This window comes from Bos taurus, chromosome 22 (genome assembly GCF_002263795.3).
Source record: "Bos taurus isolate L1 Dominette 01449 registration number 42190680 breed Hereford chromosome 22, ARS-UCD2.0, whole genome shotgun sequence".
Taxonomy (NCBI): Eukaryota; Metazoa; Chordata; class Mammalia; order Artiodactyla; family Bovidae; genus Bos; species Bos taurus.
In genome coordinates this window covers 33865251-33877747 of record NC_037349.1, presented here as the reverse complement: position 1 = coordinate 33877747, position 12497 = coordinate 33865251, and the positions used below count along the sequence as shown (strand labels likewise).

General features: G+C 41.9%; 1 protein-coding gene and 1 long non-coding RNA gene across 2 annotated transcripts in view; both read right to left on the bottom strand.

The window, feature by feature from the left end:
* SUCLG2 (succinate-CoA ligase GDP-forming subunit beta) overlaps positions 1-12497 on the bottom strand; it is a 275148-nt gene that overhangs the window by 257120 nt on the left and 5531 nt on the right. The gene's annotated exons all lie outside the window — the stretch shown is intronic.
* Positions 1-12497, bottom strand: part of LOC132343499 (uncharacterized) — a 57727-nt gene that overhangs the window by 39793 nt on the left and 5437 nt on the right. The window contains exon 2 of the long non-coding RNA XR_009492366.1: positions 1-12497. This exon is cut by the window's left edge and continues 39793 nt beyond it. This is a non-coding gene — a long non-coding RNA (uncharacterized lncRNA).

The following is a 12497-nucleotide window of genomic DNA, read 5'->3' as shown; positions in this document are numbered from 1 at the left end:
TTCTGACAGGCTGTGGTTACAAGACATCAAGAGAAAAGGCTCAGCTTTGTCAACAATCGGTTAGATATCTGGGCCTAATCATATCAGAAGAGACTAGGGCCATAGGCCCTGAGAGAATTAAACCTATACTAAATCACCCCCTACCTATGACTTTAAGACATTGAGAGGATTTTTAGAAATCACAGGTTACTGTCACATTTGGATTCCGGGTTACGGGGAACTTGCTCGGCCTTTATATAAACTTATAGCTGAAACTCAACAGGCCCAAACCGACAAACTGGTCTGGTCTCCAGAAACTCAAAAGGCTTTTAAGGTTCTTCAGACTGCTCTCCTGCAAGCTCCAGCTCTGAGCTTGCCCACAGGGTCAGAATTTAATTTGTTTGTCACTGAAAGAAAAGGTGTGGCATTGAGAGTTTTGACACAACCCCGAGGGCCTCACCAGCAACCTATTGCTTATCTAAGCAGAGAATTAGATGTAGTTTCACGTGGGTGGCCCCACTGCCTAAGAGTAATTGGGGCAGCGGCTTTATTAGCACTTGAAGCTTTAAAAATAATTAATGGACGAAACCTTACTGTACTGACTTCTCATGATGTAAGTGAAATCTTAAATTCTAAGGTTAATATTTAGATGACAGACAGTAGGCTTCTTAAGTATCAGTCATTGTTGTTAGAAGGACCAGTAACTAAGCTTAAAGTTTGTGGAAATTTAAATCCTGCCACTTTCCTTCCTGAGAAGGAAAATGAAACACCTGATCACGATTGTTCTCAATTCCTAACTTTGAACTATGCAGCTCGGGAGGATCTAAAGGATACCCCATTAGACAATCCTGACATGAAAATATTTACAGATGGCAGTTCTTTTGTTCAGGATAGAAAGCGTAAAGCAGGTTATGCCGTGGTGACTGCTGAACAGGTTTTGGAAGCAAAATCTACCCCCCAGGAAACCAGTGCTCAGTTAGCGGAGCTTGTGGCTCTGACCCGAGCTCTAGAGTTAAGCAAAGGGCAGCAGATGGGCCTGATAATCTATGTGAGTCTACTTCTGCTGACTCCAAATATCCTGAGTCTGCCTTTGGATCCTCAAGACAATGTCTTCCTGTCCTGGGCTCACTCCTATGCTGCATTCCACAATCGGTCTAACTGCTGGGTCTGCGGAGCGCTCCCCTCTTCGTCAGTGGAAGGCTTCCCATGGTGGACATCCCCACTTCAAGGAAAAGACTTTCTCCAAGTCTGTGAATACCTTCGACAACAATCACATGCGATGCCTCTTCTTCATCTGATGACATCTACCAACCCTAAAATGGACTGGTGCAACACTTTGCACTTTAACTATGGACATAATGTGACTTTTAATTTTGATTCCTCAATTGCCTCACTTTGAGAGACATTAACTAGTTCCCCATGGTGGACAACTATCTTAATTACAATAATTCTGGTTGTTTTGTTTTTGCTGTTTGCTCCCTACATCTGTAATTGTATAACTGGATTTGTTTCTAGCCACATGAAAGCTTTTAAGTTACAAATGGTTGCTCAAACTCCTGCTACTGCTGTAGCTTCCTCCAGCTACTATTTGGGGCCCCTGGATCAGATATCCTCAATATGAGGATTAGGAGAATATGTTGCCTCACCAATTTAGGGACAACGCCCCTTGTCAGCTCGGAAGCAGTTATGGAACGAGAACGACGCCCCTTTTCCCTAGGCAACATAATTCTCCTAAAAGAAAAGGGGGGAATGAGAGAGTCATTTCCTAGGCAGGTTGATAGGAAATCTAGGGGTCCCCAAGGAGAGAGGGGTCTGGAATTCTCAAAGAGGAAGAAAGGACAAACTTTTTCTTTCTCCACATTCCTTAGGATTATATAACAAAAATGTATCCTGCCTGAGGACAGTCTCTGGATTAAGGCCAGTCTTTAGATTAAACCTTCTGGCTAATTCTGTTATCTTAAAATGTAAATTATGGGAGTAGGTCTGATGAGGTCTTTACAACCTCCAGACATTCTTTGGATTCATTAGAGAGTATATAACTTCATTGTCAACACTAGCAAGCGGGTACTCTTTCTATCCCCTTCTGATGCCTATGTCAGAAGCTTTCTCTATCTCCTTTATACTTTAATAAACCTTTATTACACAAAAGCTCTGAGCAATCAAGCCTTGTCTCTGGCCCCGGACTGAATTCTTCTCCTCCGGGGGCCAAGAATCCCGGTGTATTTGCGTGATTCAACAACAACCTTTCATTAGCAACTAAACAGCAATGGCAAATACTGTTCTGCATTCTCAGCCATGTCCAATTCTTTGTGACCACATGGACTGCAGCCTGCCAGACCCCTCTGTCCATGGGATGTTCCAGACAAGAATACTGGAGTAGGCTGCCACTTGTTCCTCCAGGGGATCTTCCCTACCCAGGGATTGAACCTGCATCTCCTACACTGGCAAGCAGATTGTTTACCACCAAGCCACCTGGGAAGCCCATGGAGAACAGTATGGAGGTTCCTTAAAAAACTAAAACTAGAGCTACTACATGACCCTGCAATCTCACTCCTAGGCATATGTCTGGAGGAAAACATGATCCAAAAGGATACATGCACCCCAATGTTCACTGCAGCACTGTTTACAACAGCCAAGACATGGAAGCAACCTAAATGTTCATTGACAGAGGAATGGATAAAGAGGATGATGGTACATATATGCAATGGAATATTACTCAGCCATTAAAAATAATGAAACAATGCCGTCTGCAGCTATGTGGATGGACCTAGAGACCATCATACTGATGAAGTAAGTCAGAGAAGGAAAAATATCATGGGACATCATTTATATGCGGAATCAAAAAAGAAATGATACAAATGAACTTACAAAACAGAAAGAGACAAATTTAGAGAACGAACTTATGGTTGCTGGTGGGAAGGGATACTTAGGGAGTGTGGATGGACTTGTACACACTGCTACATTTTAGATGGATAACTAACAAGTACCTGCTATACAGCACATGAAACCCTGCTCATTGTGGCAGCCTGAATGGGAGGGGAGTTTGGGGGAGAATGAACACATGTATGTGTATAACTGAGTCCCTTCACTGTTCACCTGAAACTATCAAAACATTGTTAATCAGCTATACTCCAATACAAAATAAAAAGTGTAAAGTAAAAAAAAAATCTAAAAGGCTGGTCTCCACTCCCAATCTGGGGCTAAGTGCAAGAAAGTCCTTACCCCAAGAAATTTCCTTGTAGATTTCCTTGTAGCCTTCCTGACACCAGCATGACACTACAGGGAACCTCTGTCTCTCCTTACCTGCCATTTCCCCACCTCAATTCTTCTGATCTCTGACTTGGCTTACACTGCTCATCTCCCTTTCAAGTTGCAATATTGAGGGGATTTAGGAGGAAAGCAGGAAAAACATCATTGGAGGTTTTTTACAAAAATAAAGCCCTTCTGTTTATTATTTATGTAGCCAGAACTTAACTGTATATTTGTTATACATAGTTAACATAATATTTTAATACAGTTCAGTTCACTCACTCAGTCATGTCTGGACTCTGCGACCCCATGGACTGCAGCATACCAGGCCTCCCTGTCCATCACCAACTCCCAGAATTTACTCAAATTCACATCCTTTTTGTCGGTGATGCCATCCCACCATCTCATCCTCTGTCATACCCTTCTCCTGCCCTCAATCTTTCCCAACATCAGGGTCTTTTCAAATGAGTCAGTTCTTCACATCAGGTGGCCAAAGTATTGGAGTTTCAGCATCAGGATATCCAATGAATATCCAGGACTAATCTCCTTTAGGATGGACTGGTTGGATCTCCTGCAGTCCAAGGGACTCTCAAGAGTCTTCTCCAACACCACAGTTCAAAACTATCAATTCTTCAGTGCTCAGCTTTCTGTATAATCCAACTCTCACATCCATACATGACAACTGGAAAAACCATAGCTTTGATTAGATGGACCTTTGTTGGCAAAGTAATGCCTCTGCTTTTTAATATGCTGTCTAGGTTGGTTATAATTTTTCTTCCAAGGAATAAACGTTGTTTAATTTCATGGCAGCAGTCACCATCTGCAGTGATTTTAACTGACCGTCATCAATTTGCTTTAATTATTACATTTTAATTGATAGCTTATTTAATATATTTATTTAGATAATATATTTAATGAACACATTTAAGTTAAATGAAATTTAATCACAGTATATAATATGATTTATTAACTATTATTTAAATATAATTTATTAAAGTCAGTGATAATAATATAAAAACCAATAACTAAAATTTATTGATCATCTATGGCATGGTGCTAAGAGGGTATACAGGGCCTCAGTTAATCCTCAGTATAACTTTGGGAGGTGACTACTGTAACTGTCTACATTTTATAGAAGAGAAAACCAAAAACAGAGAAATTTCATCAAGTTTCAAGAATGAGCAACTTTTTCACACCACTTTAATGCACCACTAGGAAAAACCTGCCAATCAATCTATGACACAAGGATAAAACACATCCATATTTCAGAGATGCTGAAATGTGAAAAACGTAAAGTGTCTTATAATAAAATACGTAATTTCCACAAGATCACAAATCTACTACATGTCACAAGTTGAATACAAGCAGCCTGGTTCCAGTCCTGGTTTATGTCTGTTGTGGTCATTAAGTCGCTAAGTTGTGTCTGACTCTTTTGCAACCCTGTGGACTACAGCCAACCAGGCTCCTCTGTCCATGGGATTTCCCAGGCAAGAATACTGGAGTGGGTTGCTATTTCCAACTCCAAATTATGCCCATTAAGTAAGTAGGTGAAAGTTGCTTAGTTTTGTCCTGATTCTTTCCTACTCCATGGACTGTAGCCCATCAGGCTCCTCTGTTCATAGAATTCTCCAGGTAAGAATAATGGAATGGATAGCCATTCCCTTCTCCAGGTCATCCTCCCAACCCAGGGATCAAACCCGGGTCTCCTGAATAGCAAGCAGATTTTGTACTGTCTGGGCTACCTGGGAAGCCTAGTATTCTGGCATAATTATTAACAGTGCTCCCTTTAACTACCAAAAGTGCCCCAGTTTCAAGGATAAAATATAGTTTTCCTACTTATGGTTTAAATGAAATAAATCCTGTGCCGAGTCCCATATGACTGTACCAGGGATTAATGTCGGAGCCAGCACCCTCTGCAGACAGCTTCAAGGAAGTCCTGCCCAATATGGCAGGTTTTTATTGAGTGATGGCAAAAGAACCCAAACAAATCCTCTTAGGGAAGTGTAAAGTGGAGATGAACCCAAGAGAAGTTGGGTTACTTCAAATCAGATTATTACTCCAAACAAAGCTGAGACGTATTCCAGAGCCACATAAAGCCTGCTTTCTACATTTGTCTTGAAAACACTCACTTGACTATTTGGATGATTGCCATGATAACCCTTTTCCCACTTAATAATTTTCTCCAGAGAATTATTTCATTGTGATAAGAAAATGGTCTAAAACAAAGCCCACTACATCACCTTGTTATTTAGTCGCTAAGTCGTGTCTGATTCTCTGTGACCCCATGGATTGCAACATGCCAGGCTTCCCTGTCCTTCACCATCTCCCAGAGTTTGCTTCAATTCACATTCTTTGAGTCGGTGATGCCATCCAACTATCTCATCCTCACCTTAATTTCCGATAAATTAGCCTAAGACCAGCCAAGTGAAAAGTGAGACAATTTTCAGAAATTTGAGAACGCAAAAAAGGAAACAAAGCAAAAGTGAACATGTGAACTTGGAGAAGAAGATGGACAAGTTAGTAGCAGTTCATAAAGGAACTCTAAATGGATCAGGCCACCCCACCAACACTGCACCCAGAGACCTCCTACTCAAGAGGCTATGATGCTGCTCCTCTCCAAGACCTCCCTACCTCAACCACAAATGGAAGGGCAGAGATGCATACTTCACAAAGCAGCATCCAATCTTGCAGCTGGCCAGTGACTTGAACATTAGAGCAAAATGATAAGCTAGATCAATGAGATGTTCTTGTTATTAAAACTGTAACATTCTGGGAGACAGAGATGGATGATGTATTAGGGTTAGGAAGCTGGAGTGGACCAAAGAATGGACAAAGTTATGGGCAGGTGGAAGTTATAGAGAAATAGTACCCCTAGTAGCAACCAATTAACACAAACGAAGATCCACAGAGGAGCCAACATCAAGGAAGATTAATCTTCAGTTCTGGTATGTGTCCCTTTCAATAAATATTTCTCTTTTTTTACCCGCTTGAGATAAGTCCAAGGAGATCTTTCAACCAAAGAAGGCATAACAATCAACTGCATCGTCCATACAAGAGTGAGAGCACGAACGGAAATAACTAAGCCAGATGGCATGATTCCACAGGGCCCAGAATGCTGTGAATACTGGATAAGGTAGGCTTGGGACTTGGGAAAGCTCTTCATTGTGCTCAAGTTTAGAAACCTGCACTTTGCAAGCCTGGCAAATTTATGGGTCTTTATATTTCTCTTCTTTTATTCACCTGTTCTTGTTCTGTAGGCCATAACAACATGTCCAGAGAACACCTGAGCATAAGGACAGAGCACATGGTTCCATGGCAGAGATAAGCAAGGATCTTTCATAACTACAGCAACTCACACCTTCTCTGCTAAGGGATGGTAAACAGCCTTTTATCACCTTTTTGGTACATGGCAGTGGAGAGAAGAAGCCAGCAATGGAGATCCAGCAGGGAAAGCATGAATCTTGTTCAGCCTCTTTACCTAATAATGCCAATGTTTCTCGTCTATCCTGACTGCCACCATTCAGTCCATTTTAGTTAGAAGGACCATATATCAGTTTTCTAGGCACAGCATGGGTTTCTCTTACATGCACTGGTGTAATTACTCACAGAGCTCACATTCACTCTGAAAAGTATCCTGATTTGACAATAAATTATGTGGTCACCCTGATTTTGATCCAAAACCCTCATCTTTTTTCACTTCCACCACTCGAGGGAAAAACAAAAAATTGTTCCTCAATCTGTGACACAAGTCTACAAACACATTCAGTTTTCAGAGATGTTGAAATGTGAAAAAGAAAAAAAAATGAATCCTGTAATAAAATATGTAAATAATTTTCACACATCACAAAGATAACCAGTGTTGAGGGCAAGACTTAAACCCATGCAGTGAGAATCTGGTCCTGGTTTGTGTCTATTATCCTGGGCATAATTACTACCAGCACTCAAACAGTACAACAATCTCCTGAATGATTTCCATACTTACAACCCTCCAACCCTCTCCACACTACATGAAGAAGGAATACTCTAAAGGATAAAGCTGCCCCTGCCACCCCACTGTCTAAAACACTTCAATGGCTCCCCTTGTCCTCAAGAACTAATCTTAACTGCATTACCAGACTCACAGGATTAGCAAAATTTTGCCCCTGCTTATATCTCCAACCTCATCTCTCACTGCTCCCTGACCTCTAACTTCACAAGGCACCTTTATCCAATTCCTCAGGATCCTTGGGTCACAACCCTGGACCTAAGACAGCCTAGAAATGGAAATGGGATAAGCTCATGGAGAAATGAGGGTAGAAAAAGATCCACCCCCTCTTATTCCACCCCTATTCTTATGCCCCAAACTTACACAAACCTATTCCTTAAGCTTTGCCATGTCTCAAATATCAACTCAAACATTATATCAAACTCCTTCATTTTAAAATAAAAATAAATTTTAGAGGTAAATGTTAGAAATTTATGCTTTTGTGACTAGTATTCAGGTGCTGTATTATTGGGACTCATTTCTAGAAAGGGACAAAAGCTGGCAACATAATCAGCACATTGATCGAAGTCTGAACTCAGAATACTACAAAACTCTATCCTCTATCACCATTCCCCAAAACTCACTCTCCAAAGCCAGTTTCACAGTTTGTTCAGTATTCCTGAAATGCTAAAGGCAGTGCTGTGTGCTGGGCAGACAGTGAAGGGCATATGCCAGTTGCCCTTGGGTACATGCCAAGCACTGTAATCTAGTGTTTGGGTGTCCGCCCACCTCAAATCTTTGACGCACATGAGGTACAGAAACCATAGCTACTAAGTCAACACTAAGATATGCAAACATTTCTGGAATGAAGCAACATCCAGGATGGTGCAACTGAGCTCCCTATGTGACCTTCCCTACTGCCACCTTAAGCCTCACCAGACCTTCACCCCATCTTTGCAATGAGAACTGGGGCCCAGGAGACAGGCCTTCAACTCTCTGAGCCTCGAGATCCCTAGATGTAAACTGAGAATAATCACCTGTTTCACGTGGTTGCTACAGGATTAAGTGAAATAAAACATTTGGAAATGCCTAACCCTGACATGGCAGCAAATGATAAATGCTTACCAAATCTGGGAAAGGAAAACTATTCTGACTTAATAATGCCTAAATTTATAAACCAACCAAATTTAGCTTCAAAAATTCACTGCAAGAGAAATAATGACTCTGAGCCTACCATCTAACCAGAATGTCAGATGTCATGCATATCATCTCACTCAATCTTTGTAACCATCTGTAAGAAGTATCTCCTTTTAGAGAACAAGAAATTGAGGGTCAGTCAAGTTCAGTAATGTGTAGAGCTAGAATTTGGCAGACCTAGAATTTGAATTTAGTCCTATTTTAATACAGAAATCATACCCTTTTCTCCTGCTTCCCAGACCCTGGAGCCTAGTAAGGAGGGTGTCGGATAAGAGCCTGATAAGAGTCAGATGGATGATATCACCCACTCAATGGATATGAGTTTGAGCAAGCTCTGGGAGATGCTGAAGCACAGGGAAGCCTGGCATGCTACAGTCCATGGGGTCACGAAGAATCAGACACGACTGGGAGATTAAAGAACAACAAAAGAGCCAGATAAGAAGACAATCATGAAAAGTTGATTAGTCCATCTACGTTAAAGAGCCTCTTGATCAGGGTCAAAGAAGAAAGTGAAAAGGCTGGCTTAAAACTCAACATCCAAAAAACTAAAATCATGGGATCTAGTCCCATCATTTCATGGCAAATAGAAAGGGAAAAAGTGGAAACAGTGACAGATTTTATTTTCTTGGGCTCCAAAATCACTGTAGATGGTGTCTGCAGCCATAAAATTAAAAAACACTTGCTCCTTGGAAGGAAAACCTATGACCAACCTAGACAGCATATTAAAAAGCAGAGACATCACTTTGCCAGCAAACACCCATCTAATCAAAGCTTTGGTTTTCCCAGTAGTCATGTACAAATGTGAGACTTGGATCATAAAGAAGGCTGAGTGCTGAAGAATTGATGCTTTCACACTGTGGTACTGGAGAAGATTCTTGAGAGTCCCTTGGACAGCAAGGAGATCAAACCAGTCAATCCTAAAGAAAATCAACCCTGAATATCCATTGGAAGGACTGATGCTGAAGGTGAATATCCAATACTTTGGCCAATACTGATGCAAAGAGCCAGTTCACTGGAAAAGATTCTGATGCTGGGAAAGATTGAGGAAGGAACAGAAGGGGCCAAAAGAGGATGAGATGGTTGGATGGCATCACCAACTCAATCGACATGACTTTGGGCAAACTCTGGGAGATGGTAAAGGACAGGGAAGTCTGCTGTGCTACAGTCCATGGGGTCACAAAGAGTCAGACACAACTTAGTGACTGAACAACAATAAATTAGCATAAGCTCAAACACTAAGGTATCCATCCCTCAGGGACAAAAAGATGTGGAAAGGTAAGCAATCAGCATAATTAAACAGTTCAGTTCAAACAGGACCATCTGGCAACATAACTTACTATTTTAACAGGTATCATCATAAGGCAGGTGACTCCCAGGCCCTGTGATTTTAAGCAAGTTATTACATGACTGGTCTATGCCCCTGCTCTGTTACATGCAATATGAAGACAGTACAATCTGCCTGTAGTAACATGTAAGGTTTAAGGAAATCATGCACAGAAATCACTTTGCACAGAAACCGTCACATATGAATGCACACAGTACTATTATTATGAAAGCCCTTTCACCACCAGACTTTTCCTTTCTAACTTGCCTAAATTATCTGTGTGTGTGCGTGCTCAGTCACTTCAGTCATGTCCAACTCTTTTGCATGCAGCCCCATGGACTGCAGTCCACCAAGCTCCTCTGTCCATGGGATTCTCCAGGCAAGAATACTAGACTGGGATGCCATGGCCTCCTCCAGGGGATCTTCCAAACCCAGGAATCAAACTGGTGTCTCCTGCATCTCCTACACTGCAGGTGGAGTCTTTACCCACTGAGTCACGTGGGCATCAATCCTCAACTTCTCTGTTACTTACCTGTCTCTTGTTCTCTGCACTCCATGAATTCATCTAAACCACAAAAGCTTACTGGATACCTGGTCAGGCAGACTGGTAAAATAGAAGTGCATAAGAACAGTCTTTACCCTCACAGACTTTACATTCTTACATTTGCAGGAAAGGAAGGAAGACAGATAATAAAACAAAGAAATAAAAACACATAATAAACTACCAAATAAAGTGATTAAGAATCCACCTGCAATGCGGGAGACCTGGGTTTGATCCCTGGGTTGGGAAGATCCGCTGGAGGAGAGCATAGCAACTCAATCCAGTATTCTTGCCTGGAGAATCACCATGGACAGAGTAGCTTGGCGGGTGACAGTCCATGGCTCGCAAAGAGTCGGACACAACTGAGCGACAAAGCACAGCACAAAGTGTTAAAAAGCAGGTGAGAAGCAGAAAATAGTCTCGGGGGGAAGGTCAGTCAGATAATATCTTATATAGAAAAAACCCTGTTGGAAGACTACTTAGAATCAAAAAGTTGAATGATAAGCTGAATGATGGGAGAGGAGAACAAGGCCTGAGATCAGAAGGAACAGCATTTCAGGCAGAGGAGAAAGCAAGTGCCTCTAACAGTGCCTTGCTGCTGTTGCTGCTGCTGCTAAGTCACTTCAGTCATGTCTGACTCTGTGCGACCCCATAGATGGCAGCCCGCCAGGCTGCCCCGTCCCTGGGATTCTCCAGGCAAGAACACTGGAGTGGGTTACCATTTCCTTCTCCAATGCATGAAAGTGAAAAGTGAAAGTGAAGTCACTCAGTCGTGTCCGACTCTTAGTGACCCCATGGACTGCAGCCTACCAGGCTCCTCCATCCATGGGATTTTCCAGGCAAGAGTACTGGAGTGGGGTGCCATTGCCTTCTCTTAGAGGACTAAAAACATAGCTCTACTGATCTCACAATGCTGCAGTATGATTATTGGTTTACACACCAGTTTTGCCACTAGACTATGAGCCCCCTGAGGGTAGGGCTGTGTGTCTTCTTCCTGCACTCCCTCACTCATGGTACATTCTCTAAAGCACTCGATTTATAGGGAAGATAGTCTTCCCTATAAATAGTCTCTGCGTTCAGGGAGCTTACAACAAATAGCACTGGGCAAAGACTAAGCATTCAGAAAATATTTACTAAGTGAACAATATGTGCTTGATGTTCAGTTATGTAGTTCAGCATCATGGCAAATTCTGGCCTTTCTACAGCCCTTCTTTCCTTCCTCATTTGCCTAAACGTTCTCCACCAGCCTTTCATGTCTGCTGCAATGACTGCTCTAATTTCCCCATCTCTCTCTCCTCTGCCTTGGCCCATAATCCACTCCACCTGGCATGCCTTCTCCTACATCTTTACCAGACTAATTCTAATGTCATTTCCCAAAATTTCATCAATATACTGACTTTCTGCACTGCTTCCCAGGTGTTGCAGTGATAAAGAATCCGCTTGCCAGTTCAGGAGATGCAAGAGACATGGGTTCGATCCCTGGGTCGGGAAGATGCCCTAGAGAAGGAAATGGCAATTCTCTCTAGTTTTCTCACCTGGAAAATCCCATGGACTGAGAAGCCCGGCAGGCTACAGTCCAAGGAGTTGCAAATGAGTTGTACATGACTAAGCACACCCAGCACACACACATACTGATTTTATTATTTGCTCAAATGTATAGAAATCTCTCAAATTCTTCAGGCAAACGTTTTCATCAAGTAACAGAGAATGATGGATGTAGCTAGCAAAAGACAATACCAGATTGAGTGAATAGTAAAACGAGTTGAAAGACAAATGATCTGAGGTTGCATATATAACTGCTTTTCCTCCCCAAAATACAAGATATGTCAGTGAGTTTCTGGGCATTGTGCCTATAGAATTGGACCAGGATACAAGGGCAGCAAGATTCTCATGACTGTAGTTCTGTGTACTCTATCTCTCATCCATGAAAGAAATGCTTCCTTCTGAATAAACAAAACCAACTTGGGATGAGCTATCACTTAAAGATCTTCCCCACACAGAAATCAGTAGTTTAGCATCTGAAGTATTTGACATGAATTTCCTTTTCTAAGGATACTGCAGTTGTACTTCATTTTTAAAGAGAAAAAAAGTCAGATATTTATTCTTCTAGGCAAGAAGGCAGATAAAGGTCAGTCACAACTTCCAATGCAGCCTCCACAGCCGTATTTAGCTGATTAAAAATTTCCATGTAAGCTTCAGCCTTCACTTCTAAAAGCCAGCCATCTATCTTTCTTTTCCCACTT